This window comes from Jaculus jaculus, chromosome 5, assembly GCF_020740685.1.
Source record: "Jaculus jaculus isolate mJacJac1 chromosome 5, mJacJac1.mat.Y.cur, whole genome shotgun sequence".
Lineage (NCBI taxonomy): Eukaryota > Metazoa > Chordata > Mammalia > Rodentia > Dipodidae > Jaculus > Jaculus jaculus.
In genome coordinates, this window is record NC_059106.1 from 147561137 (window position 1) to 147581764 (window position 20628).

Genomic DNA, 20628 nt, shown 5'->3' on the forward strand with positions numbered 1-20628 from the left:
GTTATTTTTTCTATTATGTGGTAGAGGTCATGCAAAGTAGGTATTCATTTTCTTTATTTAGTATTTTGAATAATGTTCTAAAAGAGAGGAAGGTATTCAGAGATGAGGTGAAATGTTGGTGAGACTAATTCATGCCTTCTTTCATTTTTGTTAAGTATTCTTGCTAGAACCTTCCTCATTAAAAAAAATAACATTTTAAACATAAAAAATAGAAAAACTTTTTCATTGGATTTCCCTAACATAAATTTACTGATTCCTCTTATAAAATATAATGATTCTATTAGAACAAAAGTATAATAGAAAGTAACAGATAAAATCATTTTAATTATGTGTGACCTAGGCATGAGGAAGGAAGAAATATCAGGAGGAACTGTATCAGATTCTTCAAATATATATCTTGAAAATATACAGGGAAGTATATTGTACTTTTGAGATGCATTTAGCTTGTCTAGGGCTCTTTTTTGTTCACTGAGAACTTTGCTGTATAGTTAACATTTATTATTAGCCTTATTCTCATCAGGTAATACTCATGTATTCCCTAACTCCTGTTCCCATTCCACTGATGGGCCTCTTCAGTTGTGTTATTGCTATTCATTGTAATATTCACCAATAAAATGTATTTATTTAGAGAGAGCACATGCATGCAAGGGCCTTGAACCTCTGCAAATAACCTCCCACATGCATGGGTCAGTTTGTGCATCTGGCTGCATATGGGTACTATGGAATAGAAACCATCAGGCACTGCAAGTAAGTGTCTCTTACTGTCACTCCATCACTCTAGCCCCAAGTCAAATTCTTATCTTCCCATAATCTCTCTGAGCACATGTGTATAGCTTTGGCAATCATATTCCCCCTCTGGAGACAGTAGCAGATACAAAAACATGGAGCAAATAACAATAATAATAATAATATCATGGCTTATGAATGTAAAGTATCCTCTTTTTCTAACATTGACTTATTTTTATGTTTATTTATTTGTTTATTTGAGAGAGACAGAAAGAGAAAAAGAAAGACGGGAGATAAACTATCTCTTCAGCCTAAGATTTTTCTATTTTTAGTTTTTATCCTTCAGCATTTGCATAGTAGTTCTTCTTGTTGGAATTAATGTGATATTTTCAAAAAACCTAGTCACACTAAAATATTGTGTACTGATGGTACATGAAAGATATTTTCATATGCATTACATTTTATTAAAAAATGTTATAATGGACATCAGGAATATTTTTACATTTATGTATGTTATAATAAATATGTATACATTTTTCAAGAAGATATAATACTTAACATATGTAAATTTGTTTAATTGGAACTGTCAGAAAATATGCAATTTTGTTTTAATGTAATGATCAAACCGATAATTATATCTTTTATGGGTCTTCTAATTTCTTTAAAATATATCCTGGAAGATAGAATAAAAGGTTGAAACTTCATCAGATCCTTAGAGGGAACACCTGAATCAAAGGGCCCTGGAGAGGGTATGATGAAGACTAACCTTAATTTCCTATTTCTCTCTCTCTCTCAACCTCTCTGTCTTTCTTCTAGCTTTCTCTTTTATGTTCTGTATCTTTTTCTTCCTTCTTTTCCCTTGGCACTGGCCTGTAGTTCCCAGTACCAGGAAGCCATTAACATCCACAATTAGCTGTTGATCAAAGAGACCCACAGGTTTCCCAAAAGAAGACAGATTTCTGTCAGAGCACTTGATTACCCACCAAAGATTAATGGATGGTAAGACCCTACTGCAGAAGACACCATATGCTATCCATTTGGAACATGGAGAGAATTGGCTGGAATCTGGAAGAGAGTCAGTCTCCGGCCAGTTAGCTTGTCTAGTGCCAGAAGGTGCCACATGAGCAACTGGGGGAAAATGACCTTCTGCCCAAGCAACTCATGACCTAAACTACTCAGCAGCCAACAACGTGACATGACGCTCACCCTAGTGCAAAAGTGGCATACAGCCATGGAGGGTAACCAGCTGATCTTGAATTGGCTAATGGATCTGCTCAATGGCACAGATCCATAACTGGAACTGGGAATCAAGTCAGAACCAATATCAAGCTCCCACCAATTGTGGGCTACAAGAGGGCCTACACATATTAAATTATTTTTAAAATAATAATGTTTATCCCATTTATTTGGTGCTGACTTCACTCTCCATTGGAGAATTTGCTTCTCTTTTTCAGATGGACAGAGAACCTGAGGAAAGAATCAACCCATTGCACCTAGCCAGGACCCCAGCTGAAACCACAGAGTAATTGGGGAAACGAGCAAGAGAGCTACAGTCTTGGTGAACCTGGTAACAGCACAAGGGTGAAGGAGAAAGACACAGAGAACACTCAACTCCTACTAAACCAGATATCCAGAGACACAGAGGCTCCCAAGACCTCATCCCTGAAGTAAACCAAAAAGGAACCCAGCATGTCTCAAGGAAATTTGTGGAAGACAGGACTGAAAGGTTTTTAGAACCAGGAGTTGCAATATTATGCACAGAGATATTGCCTGCTACCCATAACTGATGGCTACCCCCACAATGCATGACCCACAATATCCAATGAGGAGTCTTTTTGAAGGGGGACAGCCAGGGGGAGGCTAACAATGGTACTAACATGGCTGTTTACATACTGAATATGCACATATCTAATAAAGAAAAATATATAAAATTTACCATAAGGTATAGCAGATTTGAAATGAAAATATTATGTTCCTTCTAGAGGCCTTGTTTTGCTACCTTCTAGAGTTAAGGTAATAAAAATTTTGAGATTAATTGTTGTATCGACTGTGAGTTGGGAAGCACAGGTTTTGTTTCTCAACAACATGAATTCCTGAACAGGTTATATATGCCTAAATTGAAATGTGAATATTTTTTTCCCTGTATACTGAATTTTGCTGCACATTTTATTTAGGTATCCATGAAGATATACCACAATATACAGCTTATTTTACTCGCTGTATACTTGATAATGTTAATTCTGAACTTTTTCATATGTAAGATTGGTACTAAGCTATTACAATCAGTTTATTGTCTCAGAATATACTTTTAAAAATATTTTATTTTTATTTACTTATTTCATAGAGAAAGAGGGAGAGCAAGAGAGAGAGAGAATGGGTGATCCAGGTCCTCCAGCCACTGCAAATGAACTCCAGATGTGTGTAGTCCCTTGTGCATCTGGCTAATGTGGGTCCTGGGGAATTGAACCAGGATCCTCTGGCTCTTCAGGCAAATGCCTTAACAACTAAGCCATTCCTCCAGCCCATCAGAATATACTTTTTAAAAGCATGCTGGTCATCATTGATATTTATTTACTTGCTTATTTATTTATTTTCTCACACTGGGTGGATAGAACACAGCATATACTTGAATGTGAAAGCCATGTTCAGATTGATGCATTTATTTTGTGCTAGACTTGTAGATATGTTTATGAAATGTGTGACCTCCTTTTTTTTTTTTTTTTTTTTTTTTTTTTTTTTTTTTTTTACTGTCTGGTATGTGTGCCAGGTTCCCTATACCAAGTTTTCCCATGAAATCTCCACTTTTATTTCTATTTATTTATTTATTTTTGAGGTAGGGTCTCACTCTGGCTCAGGCTGACCTGGAATTAAATATGTAACCTCAGGGTGGCCTCAAACTCATAGCAATCCTCCTACCTCTGCCTCCAGAGTCCTGGGATTAAAGGCATGTGCCTCCACACCCCAGTTTTATTTTTAAATAGAAGTGCATAACATATCATTTTTTTGCTGGCTCTTAACATATTAGGTAATCCTTTTATTGAAACCCATGTTGTTTCTTCTACTGTAAATAGTGCACATGTAACATATTTAAAGGAGAAACACTGGATGTGGTGGTGCACACCTTTAATTACAGGCAGAGGTAGGAGGATTGTCATGAATTTGAGGCCATACTGAGACTACTAAGTAAATTCTAGATCAGTCTGTGGCAGAGTGAGACCCTACCTCAAAAAGTGAAAAAACAAAACACACACACACACACACAAAAGATAACTGGGCATCACTGATATTATTAGCTCTCAGTTTTGTCTTCTTTGTAATTATATCCTGTGGATTAGACTTCTGTAGACATCATGAATCAGAGCTTAGTTTTCATACCCCATGTTTTTCTCTCAAACTGCTACGTTCACATTTTTTTTTATTTTTTATTTTTTTATTTACAGGAAAAAGAGGTTTATTTTGGCTTAGAGGCTTGAGGGGAAGCTCCACAATGGCAGGGGGGAAACGATGGCATGAGCATGAGCAGAGGATGGACATCAAGCCCTGGACAACATAAGGTGGACCATAGCAAAATGAAAGTGTGCCAAATACTGGCAAGGTGAAGCTGGATATAATATCCATAAAACCACCCCCCAAAATACACCAACTCCAGGGGGCTTTAATTTCCAATTTCCATCAGCTGGAGAACATAGCAACCAGCGCACCTTAGTTTATGGGGCCCCATAAACTGATGACCATACATGATGCAAAATGCAATGCATTCATCTATCTTTGAAAGCCTCCATAGATTTTATCAATTCCAATAATGTTCATACATCCATATAATACAAGATCTTTTTTCTTTAATTTATTATTTTTTATTAATTTGTTTTATACTCAGTTAATACAGTCAAGTTGGTACTATTGTTAGGCTCTTCCATGTCCTAACCCCTTCGCCTGCCCCCTCCTTGTTGAGGTATATGGGCCATGCATGTATTGTGGAGTTAGCCCACAGTGATGGGTAGGAGAAATGTCTCTGTGTATCATGACCCAATATGTGGCTCTGACATTCTTTCTCCCCCCACTTCCATAAAATTTCCCTGAGCCATGTTGGGTTCATTTGGGGTCTGTTGCAGTGATGAGGTGTTGGGAGCCTGTGTGTCTCTGGATATCTGATTGGGTAGGAGGTGATTGTTTTCTGTGTTGATCTCCTTCACCCTTGTGCTGGTACCCTAAACAGTACCCTTGCTTGTTTTGCCAATTATTCTTAGCTTCAGCTGGGACCCTTTTGAAGTATGATGGAGTGGTTCTCTCCTTAGGATCTGTGTCTACCTGAAAATAAGGAAGCAGATTCTCCAACAGAGAGTAAAGTTAGCACCAGATAAATGGGATAACCCTATTTTTTAGGGTATTTAATAGGTGTAGGCCCTCTTGTAGCCCACAGTTGGTGGTAGCTTGATAATGGAGAGCAGACTCATGTTTGGATATTTTTCTGAGTTGTTTCTCAGCTGCAGCTATGGGTCATATTCCACTGAAAGGATCAAGAGCAGTTGGTTTCCCACCATGGCTGTGCACCACTATTGCCCTTGTGTGAGTATCACGACAGGTTATTTGCTGCTAAGTAGGTTAGACCATGAGTTTCTTGAACAGATTTTGGTTATTTTCTCCCAGTCACCCATGTAGCCCCCTCTGGCACCAGACACACTGACTGTCTGGGGGACTGACTCTCTTCCAGCTTCCAGTGTGTCATTTCATTTTATGTGTCAACTGCATAAGGTGTCTTCAGCAGTAGGGTCTTACCACCAACCTTTGGTGAGTCATGAAATACTCTGACAGAAATCTGTCATTCTTTTAGGAAACCTTGTAGATCTCTCTGATCTAAAGGTCATTGTAGATGATAGTCACATGCTGATACTGGGAGTTACAGGTCAGTGCCCACTAAGAGAAGGAAGAAAAAGATAACTAATATAAAAGAGCTAAAGAGAAGAGAGAGAGAGAGCGAGTGAGAGAGAGAGAGAGACAGACAGACAGAGAGAGAGAGAGAGAGAGAGGAGAGAAAGAAGCTGTAGAAGATGATTAAGGTCAGTCTTCATCATACCCTCTCCAGTGCCATGTGGCTCAGATGTTCCCTCTAAGGGCCTGGTGAAGGCTTCACCAATTGGACTGCCTTTTAGGATGTAGAATTTAAAGGTACCATTGCCATTTGAGTCTAGATTTGTGTCGACCACTCCCTACCTTCCCCTACCCTCCCTCCCCAGCCACCCTATTGTCCAGTCCTCTAGATGCTTGCTGGGTATGTTGGCATCTTGGGTAAATTCAGTTTAGGTGCTGTAGATGAGTGAGACTATGTGGTGATTATCTTTCGGAAATTGGGAAGTTCACTGAGAATGATCTGTTCCAGGTTCAGCCATTTTTCTTCAAATTTCATTGCATCATTTTTTCTTACTGCTGTGTAGAATATCATTGTATAGGCATACCGCATCTTACTTATCCACTCTTCTAGTGATGAGCATCGGGGTTGACTCCAGCTCTTAGCTATTATGAATTGAGCTGCTATAAACATGGTTGAGCAAATCTCTCTGTACTGAGGTTTAAAGGTTTTAGGGTACATACCCAGTAAGGGAATACTGGGTCTGTTGGTATCTCTATAGTTAGCTCTTGTAGGAGTCTCCATATAGCTTTCCAAAGTGGTTGAACTATCTTACATTCCCACCAACAGTGGGTAAGGGTTCCTATTCTCCACATCCTTGCCAGCATTTATTTTCATTTGATTTTTGATGTTTGCTATCCTTACTGGGGTAAGGTGGAATCTCATAGTTGTTTAAATTTGCATTTCCTTGATGATTAGGGATGATGAACATTTTCTTAAGTGTGTGTTTGCCATTTGTATTTCTTCCTCTGTGAACTGCCTGTTCAACTCTTTGCCCAATTTTGTGGGTGGATTGTTTGGCTTTTTATTGTTTAGGTTTTTGAGTTCTTTAAAGATTCTAGAGATTAGGGCTCTGCCAGTTGGATAGTCAGCAAATATTTTCTCCCATGCTGTCAGTAATCTATTGGCTTTGCTTATTGTATGTTTGTCTTCAGCTTCATGTGATCCCATTAGTTGAATGACTGTGCTACTGGGGTTTTGTTCAGGAAGTCTTTTTCCATTTTTATATCATGGAAAGTTCCTCCTATATTTTCTTCCCATAGTAGCTGAGTTTCTGGTCTTATATTGAGGTCTTTGTTCCATTTGGACTTGAGTGTTGTACATGGCGAGATGTGTGGATCAAGTTTCAATTTCCTGCATATGGTTTTTCATGTTGTCCAGATTGGCAAAAACAAAAATAAACACTGAGAGATCTTTCCTCAAACAAGGTACAGGATATTGTCCTCTGACCTAAACATGCACAACATGTATACACATGCACATATATACACACATACACACACACACTTCCTATTCAGGGACATAGAAACAAATCCCCAGTGTTTCCCCATGTTCAGAAATTAGCTGATTTAAAAAGAATATTTGCATTGTAACTAAGGACACAGAGTACTTTAATCTTCTCATCAGAGCTGATTACCTTCCTAAAGCAAGTCATTAGAGAACAACTAGCTAGGCCTTTATTTGATATACAAATAAGATGAAATGACATTATTAGTTTTAAAACCTTCCTGATATGAAAGGGATAAATTGTTTTCAACTTATAACTGATTTTTATGCTGTAACAGAATTTTATTCATTGCAAATCATGTCTAATTTGTTGATATAAAACACCAAAAAGAAAAGAAGTGTGTGGCATAAACAATTGTATCATTGGTAATTTGATTGTTTAAAATCAGAATCATGTATAGATTTTCATTTTCTCAAATATGATATAGCATACATTTGTTCCTTTTCTTAAAAACACTGTTCTGGTAGACACAGTTCTTAAATTCCCAGATTGCTGTATTACTTTCAAAGCTTATATTAGTTATTTTCTCAGTGTTGAGATAAATTTCTGACCAGAACTACCTTGAGGAACTAAGGACTTATTTCACATTATAGTCTGAGGTCACAGTCCTTCATGGCATGAAAGACATGGTGGCTGGAACCTGAGGCTCCTGGTTTCACTCAATCCCCAGAGAAGATGGATGCAGAGAGCAATGAATGCTGCTGCTCAGTCACCTTCTAATGTTCATTCATTTTTGAATCCAGGCCATGGAATTGTTCTGTACACAGAATAATTAGCTTTTGCACCTTAATTAACCTAATCCTGACTATTCCTCACAGGCTTGTCCAAAAGTTAAACTAATCTTGACATTCCCTCATAGGAGATTCTAGAGCCTATCCAATTAAGTATCAGAGATCCATCTTCACATAGTAGTGTGAAAATGTCAGAGGACAGAAACAAGCAAGTCTGAATCAATCAAGACAGAGGCATATACTGACTCTATTTAAAACAAACAACCAAACAAACAAACAAAAAATCAGAGCCTTGGTGACCCATAAGAGTATAAAAAGGAATAAAGAGTGCTGTTTTGGCCATTGTGATTCCAAGATGAAAACTGGAAAAAGATGGGTAATGATGGCAGATAAAAATGCTACTTGAAAATGTAAGAGCTACAAATTGCCAGAAATCTAGGAATAGATCTATGAAACTGAGAAAAAAATAACAAACTAAGGAAGCCTATGTATATCCTATATAATTTGAAGAGTCTGACTAAAGGTTCATGTATTGAAAGTTTGGCCACTGTTGATGAACTTATTTTTAGAGAACTGAAAGTGTTCTGAGAAGTTTTACCCAGTAAGTGGACGCATTCATTGGTGGTTTAACTCAGGAGAAACTTGATAAAACACCAGCCAAAATCTGTACCACATCAAAGAGAGGTGTCAGGAGCATGGGTTGTCTGATAAGAGAAACCACAATCAGTATGTAGAACCAGCTCAGGGTAAAGGACATACGAACTGTGACCAGCAAGGGCCTAGAGATGGGGCTACACAAGTGTGGGAAAATGTGCCCTAGGTGATCATTATGAAGCTACAGGATCGTGTGCTTTGATCCCATCCCTCTTCCTATGTTGTCACTTCCATCTTGTAAATGGCAATTTTTTTTTTCACTGCATGTTTGTATGTTGTAAATATCTAAATGAGTGAGTTTACTTGAGTCTTGAAGTAACTTTTAGACTTTGGGCTTGTACTATGCACAATCTTGAAACTGTCAAGATGGTCGGGCCTCTTGGAGAATGAATAACAATATTTTATATTAAGATAAGACCATCAAACTCTTTGGGACATGAACTAGATATGAACGATTCCCTGAAAGGCTCATGTGTTCATGGTTTCATGCCTACCTGATAGATTAAGGCACTGGAAAATGACCACATACTGAGGATTATAATGCATTCAGTACACTATTCCCCTGATAGACTTTCATAGTTGCCTGACATTTTGGAAGATGGGGTCTAGTTGGTAGAAATACTATGCTCTGAAAAGATGTATTTTGTTCCGAGCTCCTTCCTATCTCACTTTAGCAGCTCTGCTTCCCTACACCCTCTTCGGCACGAACCTTCTCCTATCACCAAGGGGAACCAGCCTACCATAAACTGAAACTTGTGAAATTGTGGAAAAAAAAAAAGACTTTTCCTACTTTTAATTGTGTTTTCAGATATTTTTAGAAGGATTAAAAAAAAAAAAAACCTTACTAAAGCAACTCCCTGAATCTATACCACATTATGTCACAGACATAGTTTTCTAAAATAAAGATTATGACAAAATCTTGAAAGATGTAAGAATAGTCACTTCTTTCTTACAAGGAAAAGCAATTTAAATGACAATAGATTTTATACCAGAAAATGTGGACAAGAAGAAACGGTACAATGTTTTCATGTTCTGTCAGTAAATAGCTGTGAGTCCAGAATATAATACACATTAAAATATAATTAATAACTTGAGAGGAAATCAATCAAATTCTAAGACTGGTAGGGTCAAAATGTGTCACTAGGGATTGATTTTTAGGTAATAGTAAAAAACATGTGTCTAAAAAAGCAACAAATGGTTACATAAGTGGCTTAAAATTTAAGAAGAAACAACATGAGAATAAGTACTAAAATATTTTATTAAAGTGTTTCTGCTTTTTGTAAAGTAAATTATATTTTAAGTTTTGACCAAATAAATACAAATTTCAAGTTGTTCCTGCTGTGCATAAAATAAAGAGCCATATTTGAAAAAGGGGAGATATAACTCTGTGCCATTATGAGATGGTGGTTACATGTGGATATACATGTTAACCTTCAAAGATTTGCCAGATTGCAAAATAATGGGCCAGTGGATGGAGAGATTACTTAGCAGTTAAGACACATTCTTGAGAAGCCTAAGGACCCAGGTTCAATTCTCCAGGCCCCACTGAAGCCAGATGCACATGGCAGTGCATGCATCTGGAGTTTGTTTGCAGTGGCTACAGGCCCAGGTATACCCATTCTCACTCTCTCTATGTCTCTCCCTCTCACTGTCTTAAATAAATAAATATCTTTTTAAAAGAAAAAGAAATATGTCTAAAAATAATAATGGGATAGGAATGATGGCACATGTCTTTAATTCCAGCACTCAGGAGGCTGAAATAGGAGAATTTTTTAAAAATTTATTTACTTATTTGAGAGTGACAGATAGAAAAAAGAAGCAGAGAGAGAGAGAGAGAGAGAGAGAGAGAGAGAGAGAGAGAAAGAGAGAGAGAATGGGTGTGCCAGGGCCTCCAGCCACTGAAAATGAACTCCAATTTAACATATAATTTATCTGGATATGGAAGGTGCAATTAGCACTTCTGGTTCAGGCATATATACCAGGTTTATTAGGCGGGTACTGACCTGGTATAATCCCAGTTACGTTTTGGGATGATTTTGGTCTCAGCTACACTCTTGATTGGGTCCCTCTGTGGTGCTCTATCAGTTCAAGTAGGCGTGGCCAGGTCCCTGGACCACTGCTCTGTTGCAAGGGCTGGGCACCTGCCGTGGGGAAGGAGAGGGAGCCGATGCTGCTCCTCTGTTCCACATGTTCTTCTACCTCATGATCTGCTCCTCCATTGTTCACTGCTGCTCTTTCACATTTCTTTAGTTCGGGGAGAGCTCTGTTGTGAGTGGAAAGTCCCCTTGCCTGGCTTTTCCAGTGGCTAGAGCCAAGTCCTGCCACTGTGGTCTGGTGTGCAGACCCGCCCCACCGGAGGTGCTTCTGCCGGCCCATACAGGCTCTGGTTGCTCTGGATCTCTCCTACTTTTCCACTGCTGTTTCAATTTCCTATATAACTCAAGTTTTAGTAAAAGTGTGTATTTTGCTGTTTTTTTTTTTTTTTTTTTTTTTTGGCTTTTTCCTCCCTAGGCAGCTCTGCCATGGTACCTACACTGCCATCTTAACCGGAAGTCCCCTGAAAATGAACTCCAGATGTGTGCACCCCCTTGTGCATCTGACTAAGGTGGGTCCTGGGGAATTAAGCCTCGAACCAGGGTCCATAGGGTTCACAGGCAAGTGTGTAACCACTAAGCCATCTCTCCAGCCCCAAGAGGAGGATTTTTGTGAGCTGAAGGCCAGCATGAGATAATATAGTGAATTCCAGGTCAACCTGGGCTAGAGTAAGACCCCATTCAACAACAACAAAAAAAAAAAAGTGGAAAGTGGATGCTGAGCTCGTGAAATCCCGTTCCCAGGATTGTAAAGCCACAGTCCCCTATCTACCAGTCACAATAAGCTAAATTCTTCCATATATGCAGTCATGCCAATCAAAGAGACAAGCAGTGGAAAAGGGCAGATAAAGAGATCCCATGATCTCAAAATTTGTCTTTTGGCAGGAACTTAGAGACTTGAATAAAGATGAAGGTTAGAGTCCTGCATTGGTGAAAAAGCAGGACAAATAAGGTCAGGCCGTCAACTGGATGAGTGTACTCAGAAGTTCTGTGGTTTGCCCTGGAGTTACAATCACTCTTCTTACATGCGGGGCAAACCAGTTCTCAGGAAATGATCACGGCTACTTAAGGATGAAGCCTCAATTAATTTCATGCAGTGATCATTCCTACTGTGGAGAGGATGCAAATCATGGGTGTTCAGTCCTTCAAGGTGTGCAGTCCCACCCCACCAGAGGCACTTCTGCTGGCCCATACAGGCTCTGGTTGCTCTGGATCTCTCCTACTTTTCCACTGCTGTTTCAATTTCCTATATACCTCACGTTTTAGTAAAAGTGTGTATTTTGCTGGTTTTTTTTTTTTGTGTTTTGTTTTTTTTTTTTGGCGTTTTCCTTCCCTTTCGGGGGAGCAGTCATTTCCTCTTCATGGAGATGTTTCCTGATAAATGCTACCATTTCTGGAATCTCAGTTAACTGCAAAGCTAAAGAGGCAAAACAAATGCAGTGAATGGAAAAAATGGAGTTAGATCAAATACTGTATAACAATTCGGTATGGATGATCTCAATGCATCCAATAATCTCACTGTGTATGAATATCATTAATTTAGTATTGGCATTGTACTCAAGGCCTGTATTAAAACTGGGAGGCATAGTGAAATGTACAAATGACTTCATAATTATTGTCTGTGAAAACTCACATGCATTTTGTAATCATTAAAAATTAAAGACTGTTATGTATGCAAAATCTATATGCAATGAAATACTTATCTTAATAAATGCTAAAGTGATGAGTGTTGGGAAGGGTAATATATGCAGGTAAGTAATGGCAGAAGAGTACTATGGTAGATGAGCAAACATTGCCCCAAATAAAGAATTGTTTTCAAGTTCAAAGGGCTTAGAGAATTTTCTGCTTATATACACATGCTATGTGATATTAAAACAATTCCAGCATGTGAAATATAATTTTATACATATATTGAAATTAAATAAATAAGTTTTATTAAAGCATATACAAATTAAATAAAATAATAAAATTAAAATGATTATGACACTCTGGAAAAATGAAAGTCATGAATACAATTTTACAAAAGACCAGATAGGAGACAGACTTCTGAAGTATAAGGTATATGTAGTCTGTGATCATGGTCATTGTCGGCCTGACTGGGTTTGGAATCTTCTAAGAGATATATCTGTGTGTCTGTGTGTCTTTGAGGAAATTAAAAAAAAAAAAAAAAAAAAACCAGAAAAGTAAAGAAACACCTAAGTGCACATGCTATGGTTGTGAATTGAAAATAAGAAAAAAAATGGAGAAGAGTACCAGAGAGCTGTCAGTCCCCTTTATCTACCTCCTTTATTGTCCAGATATGAAGAAGTTCCCACCATGACAGCTGCATTAGTCATGGTTCTCTAGAGGATCAGAACTCATAGAAAGAATTGTATTAAAAAGGGAATTTATTGGATTAGGCTACCAACATTTAGTAATTGCTGCCTGCAGGCTTGAGTCAATGAACCTGGTAGCAGCTCAGTCCACTTAGCTGGATGAATCAGCAGTCCCAATCCAGCACTGAAGGTCTAGAGGATTTCTCGAGAGCAGCCGGTCTTCATTCCACATTGGAAGGCTGATGAAACTTGGTAGCAATGGCAACAGGGGTTAGCCAAAAAAAGTAAATGCATGTAGGAGAGAATTGTGAAGGAAGCAAGGTAAAAATCACTGCTGATAGTCTCAGGGCAGCCTCAAACTCACAGGGCTCTTCCCATCCCTGCCTCCAGAGTGCTGGGATTAAACGTGTGTACCACCATCCCTTTCTGAAACTTTTAATTAATAAAGTAGCAGTTACTTTTTGATGAAATTTAAAACATAAATTATGTGATGCAGTTCATTGAAATTATATTAATAACAGACTATTTCAAAAAATCAGGAACATTGATCAGGAATATACACTTTGATGAAAATAAAAGCATAAATTATTTAATGCAATTCATTGAAATTATATTAATAACAGACTATTTCAAAAACAGGAACATTGATCAGGAATATATACATAATGAATAATAGCATTGGATCAGTATTCAAGATGAATGATCTATTATGGGAGACTATGTTTCTAAGTAAAATCTTCAATCAATACAACAAAAGAATATATTAAGTGTCTCCATACAAAATGCTCATTTTTATATGGGTTCATGGGTCAAATGTATTCAAATAGATAGTACACAAAAAATTACACAGACAAGTTCAAAAAGTTAAGGAAGCAGAAATTCATCTGCATTAAATTTATAACTCAAATAATAAATGAAATTTCAATAACATAGTGAACACATTATAATAAAAACAAAAAGGAATAACCATGTTTCTCATTAAAATAAACACTAGATTTTACTAAATTATATCCAAAATAACAAAAAAATTACATCTTTAGCAAGGTGAATTGTTGAATAAATGTAATTAAATCTATAAAACTAATAAGAATTAATAGGGTTAATATTGCAAACTAAATATATATGAAATTAATTTTAATATGACAATTAAATATTTCTTTTTAAGTATGTTAATAACATTGTTTCTAAACAATAAAATAATAACTTTTTTAAGTATCTATTTATTTAGTTGAGAGAGAGGTAAGAAGAGGCTGATAGAGAGAGAAAGAGAATGGGCATTCCATAGCCTCCAGCCATTGAAAACAAGTTCCAGATACATGTGCTACCTTATGCATCTGGCTTATGTGGGTACTGAGGAATTAAACTTTGGTCCTTAGGCTTCACAAGCAAGAACCTTAACTGCTATACCATATTTCTAGCCCCACACTTTAAAATTTAATGCCTAAATTTATGACAATGCTGTAGTATCAGATTAAATAATCAGAGATAATCACAGCATTCATTCCGCATCATATTAGAAGATGTATTCAAACTAATAAGACACAGAAACAATTATGAGGCTATGAAAGATAGAATCCAACTTTTTTTATAGAAATGTTTTGGATGCTCTGTCATAGAATCTATGTAACAGACTCACTACATGGTGCCGCTAACATGCATGAAGAAATTATTATATATCAAAGCTCAGTTTTTTTTTTCTGAATTGCATTGTGAAATTTTAAAGAATATTCTAATTACAACTTAGAAAAAATGATATGTTGTCAATATCAGATATTGTAAATACTTAGGATATAAATAAATTAAGAAGTTAAGTGTGGTATACAGGATTTCATGAGGAGGCATCTCAACATGGTGTAAGCATTTCTAAGTTATTAGAAATTTTATGATATTTAAATGCATGAGAATAGTGAAGAAAAAAATATGTGTTTAATTACACAACTAGAGATTATTAATAGGCTATCTTAGATGTTTAATCACTTTGAACTTTAGATTTTATGGAATATATATTAGTACCATAAGAGATTTACAGAGTCATAAATTTTAACAATATAATATTTCTTAAGGATATCTAAATTGAAGTGAAATACTCAAATGTTGTATCACCACTGTGAAAGACACTAACCATAAACAACTAATAATGAGAAAAATAAATAAATAAATAAATAAATAAATAAACAAACTGTTCATTATTATATGTACCTGTAGTTCCAGTTGGCACATGAGGGCTGGTTATCAGAAAGGAAGACTCATGTATTCATTATGCTCTTGTTGCTATGAACAAATGCCTGACAAAAGCAGCTTACTCAAGTACATTGATTCATTTTGCTTACAATTTCAGAGTACATAACACAGCAGAGTCACAGAAGATATGGTGTCAGGAAAAAGCTGGCTCATCATATTGGGAAAAAAGAATCAGAGACTAAACAGGAAGTGAAGACAGGTTAAGAAACCCAAAATTCACATCAAAAGACTTTCCATCCTCCAATGAGGCTCTGCCTCCTCAAAGTTCTCCACCCATTATAAACAGTAGCATCAGGTGAGTACCAAATACTTGAGTACATGAAAGTATAAGGAAAAGTTTATATTCAAAGTGTAACACTTCCAGTGTATTTCTACCTTGACCTTCTCTATCTTCTCTAATTAAATAGTTATTCAAGAGCAAATCATTTTTCATATTAGCTAAAATTAAACATCTCAAAATGTTTATAAAATGATTTGATATATTAAATATGGTAAAAACATACAATGGACTACTTCCCAATAGTATGAGAAACCATGTCCTGATATATCTAATGAAAGGTAAATTTTGAGAACATCACACTCAATGAAATTAAGCCTATAACAAAGATCATTGACTGTGCCTTTCTATGTATAGAAAATGTACAATAGATACCTGTCTAAAGCAGATAGTTTCATAGGGATTAGACAAAGAACTGAATATCATTACATATTTTTTTTGTTATAGGAGATGAAAAATATCAAAATGATATGTAATCCTATTTGAAACATTATTATACAATATGAAGAATATTAATGAGGACTTATAAAAATGGCTATCTTATTAAGGTTGAACTCCTGGACAAAAAAAAAAAAAAAAAAAGTGCTTGAAAGATGTATTGAGATGAGCCTCCTCCTGAAGCTGGATCACAGGGTCAAAGTGCTGGTGGTAAATGTGAGCATAAACCCTGAAGAGTCGTTTGAGGATCGTTTTTGCCACTAACATGAAATTCTTCGGAAATGGGACACCAATTTTTGATGGAAACAGTGTCTCATCGTCTAACTGGTCTTGAACCCATGTCATCAGGTAATCAATATACTTCGGTGCAGAGCACTTGATGGGTTTCTTAATGTTTGTTCCATCTGCCCAGTGATACTCATAGTTGGGTCCAGCTGACATCACGGGACAGCTGTCCTCTGTGCAGAAGTCCGTGATGGTCCCTTACAGCATGTTGATCTGATTGAAGAAATCCACCATGTTAACTGCCACCCACTCGTTCAGGTCTTCCCCCTCGGGAAGCATGACAGCCATGCTCAGGTTGCCACTCCCAAGTGTGGCTTCCACGTGTTTCAGGAGCTCATACTGGTGCGACCTCTCAGGGATGTTCTTCTTTGGTTTAAAAGTTTTAGAAGAGCGACTACCACTCTGTGGCCTCAGACATGACGTCACCCGTCCACCTGACTGGGGTCCTCTTAAAAATGGCTATCTTATTAATCCACATTGTTCATACTTGTTACTTTTCTATGAATTAAGTTATTTTGATTCTCAAGGAAATGATAGTAAGTCAAAATAGTTGACAAAGTTTTATTTCCTGATTTCTTTTAGAACAAGTGATATTATTCTCTAGCACATTGTCAGAGTCAGCTTCATGTTGCTGGGATGAACCTCCAGATCAGACATAGTTTATGAGAGGAAATATTGTTTTGAAATATACAGATCCAGTGGATTTTTCATAATTTCAGAGGAACTTGGCCCCCTTTCACAGATCCACCCAAGGAGAGGAGAAACCATCACCAGCACCATCAATAGTAGGCACAAATTGGGAACACCAGGCAGACCTCAACCATTCTTCATACCTTATTCTGGAATTCAGCACAGCTCCAGTAACACCTTAGGGCTAGACCCAAGGATCCACTCACAGTGACACCTTATCCAGCCATGTGGCTGGAAATCCAAGTTAACCAAGTTACAGATTTAATTAAAAAAAAAAAATATGAGTCTACTGTGGAACAAAAATTCAAACTACTTTCTATCCCTGGTCCCTAGTAGACACATAACCACCACACATTGTAATTTTTTTTGAGTCCAACTTCAAAGGTCCCCATAGTCTTTACCAATTTGTGATAATTCCGAAGACCCAAGTATCACTTGAGATTACAGATTTTCTCTTTATATATATATATATATATATATATATATGGAAGATAAAAAGGGGTACAGAGAAAATGAGTACACCAGGGCCTCTAGACATTGAAAATGTACTCCAGATGCATGTACCCCCTTGTATATCTGTCTTATATGGGTCATGGAGAACTAAACTGTGATCCTTTGGCTTTGCAGGCAAATGCCTTAATAACTAGCCATCTCCCCAGCCCTTAAGATTGTCGCTTAACTGTGAGTTCTGTCAAGTCAAAACAATTTATAAGTAGACCAAAAGGCCAGGCCCTTAGAGGGAACACCTGAGCCACAAGACACTGCAGAGGGTATAAAGAAGACTGACCTTAATCTACAGCTTCTCTCACTCTCTCTCTTCTCTCTAACACTTTTATATTAGTTATCCTTTCTTCCTTTTCTTAGGGGGCACTGACCTGTAACTCCCACTACCAGCATGTGGCTAACATCCACAATGACCTTTTGATCAGAGAGAACTACAAGGTTTCCTAAAAGAAAGACAGATTTCTTTCAGAGTACTTTATGACCCACCAAAGGTTAGTGGTAAGACCCTACTGCTGAAGATACCATATGCATTTGACACGTAAAATGGAATGGCATGGCTAGAAGCTAGAAGAGAGTCAGTCCCCAGACTGTCAGCATGTCTAGTGCCAGAATGTGCTTCATGGGCAACTGGGGGAAAATGACTAATATCTGTCCAAGCAACTCATGGTCTAACCTACTTAGCAGCAAATAATGATGCTCACACAAGTGCAATAGTGGCACACAGCCATGGTGTGAAACCAACTGGTTTTAATTTAGCTAACTGATCTTCTCAGTGGTACAGGACCCATAGGTGGAGCTGGGAAACAAGTCAGAACCATATCCAAACATAAGCTTGCTCTCCATTATCAAGCTACCACCAATCATGGGCTACAAGAGGGCCTATACCTATTCAATTCACTATAAAAAAAAGTAAGGGTTATCTCATTTGTCTGGTGCTAATTTACTCTCTGTTGGAGAATCTGCTTCTCTTTTTCAGATAGATGTAGATCCTAAGGGGAGAGCCATCCCATCAAACCTCAAAAGGGCCCCGGCTAAAACTAAGAACAATTGGTGAAACAAGCAAGGGTGCTGTTTTGTTGGTGAACTAAGTACCAGCACAAGGGTGAAGGAGATCAACACAGAGAACAATCATCTCCTACCAAATCAGAGATCCAGCAATACAGAGGCCCCCAACACCTCATCACTGAAGCAGACCAAAACTGAACCCAACATGACTCAGGGAAATGTTGTGGAAGAGGGTGTGGAAAGAATGTCAGAGCCACATGTTGGGTCATGATATGCAGATACATTTATCCTACCCATAACTATGGGCAAACTCCAGAATGCATGACCCATATACCTCAACAAGGAGGGACCAAGAGGAGAGGATAGGTAATGGATGAGCCTAATAATGGTATCAAATTGACTGTATTCTCTGAGTAAAAAAACTAATTAAGAAAAAATGAATAAATAAATGAAAACAACTTATATGTTTTCAACATATAATAGCACAGAATAAACATTTCCATTGCTGCAAGACATAGCAAGGAACATCTAGAACAATGCAAACTCAACAATCATTAGGCAAACATCTGCACCTCAAGTTTGATATCCAAACTAGAGACCAAAAAAATCTCTGGATTTTCTAATTCTGCTTCTCCACATGGCCTGAGTATCCAGGGAAAACTTCTATCCTGAGCCAACACCACTCCATGGTAGCCCTTTCAGAGCCCTGGTATGTACAAAGCATGCTTGGGTCTCCATTCAAACCACAGTCAATCTTCCAATGGGTCACTGACATCTTTATTAGGATCATCACACCCTCCATCACAGCACACCTCAGCAGGAGCTCCTGTAACCATGTGCATTTCATGACTCACTCTATTAATTTTTCATGATTCTGAAACCAATAACACATGTGAAGAATATAGTAATATTGCTAATTGAGAGATTAGAATGTTTGCAACCTTGAAGAAAAGGTAACTTCCTTCTTTCTACATAGCTCCTTTCAAAACAGTTTGTACTTCTGTTATTCAGTCTTTAATCGAACATCCTTTATTTTTGTAATGTAAAGTAGTTGTTCCATCTTCATTGAAATTGTTAATGCATTTGACCATTTCAGCTCCACTAATTTAAAACCAGTATCTCTGTCATTAAATTTAAAACTTGTTTGTATTTATCCAATTTTATATCGTATATCTCTTAATTCCATATCTTTAGCCAAATTTATCAGTCCATTAAAAATTTAATCTTGACCAAATTCTCTGGGCATGGACAACAGGATTCAGCCAGCCCTTATGCCATTAGCTGAATTCCAACAAATTTCTCTGCAGCCTTTCCTTCCCCTTTGAATGTTTGTAAGTAAACCCTCCATATGCAATTCTCTGTTCCTTTAACATTTTCAAGTTCTCACCAGAATACCCAATAAAACGTGGTTTATCATTCTCAAAGGTATCTTGAGTTATAAGTACCAAGTCCAAGGAAATTCTTCCAGAAGAATGGTTCCAAAAGACCAAAATCTGCATGGCCAGATTCATTAAACAGCATCAATGCACTCTCTAATACCTGTTTCTATCATAGTAAGCTTCACCTTGCCATGGTGAGCCACCAGACCACACAAAATTATGGCAGGAAGGGATTTATTACAGACTTTCAGATCTACAGGAAGTTCCCTAACGGTAGGAGAAGCTGGCTTCCTTTTGTAGATCCATGCAGAGAGAGAAGAATCCACCACCAGCACCAACAAAAGAAAGCACACACCAGGAACCCCAGGCAGAGCTCAAGCACTCTGCATACCTTAGGCTGGAATTCAGTTCCACTCCCAGTACCGCATTAGGGTTGATATCTACCACAGTATCTACCCACAGTGACACCTCATCCAGGCATGTGGTTGGAAAACCAAGATAACCAACTAATAACTTTAATAAAACCTTTGAGTCCATTGGGGTACATAAATTCAAATTACCCACATGTCATGTCATATTATATGGAAGTCAGTAATTCATGAGATATATTGCAAAAGGTGAACATGAATAGTAGCGTAAAACAATACAACCTGGGGTGGAGAGATGGATTAGCCATTAAGCGCTTGCCTGTGAAGCCTAAGGACCCCGGTTCAAGGCTCGGTTCCCCAGGTCCCACGTTAGCCAGATGCACAAGGGGGCGCACGGGTCTGGAGTTCGTTTGCAGAGGTTGGAAGCCCTGGCCCGCCCATTCTCTCTCTCTCCCTCTATCTGTCTTTCTCTCTGTGTCTGTCGCTGTCAAAAAAAAAAAATAAATAAA

The 20628-nt window shown here is 37.6% G+C and overlaps 1 pseudogene; it reads right to left on the minus strand.

Annotated features, from left to right (window-relative positions):
- Positions 1–15962: 15962 nt before the first annotated feature.
- Positions 15963–19871, minus strand: LOC101615918 (annotated as a pseudogene).
- Between the last annotated feature and the right edge of the window lie 757 nt (positions 19872–20628).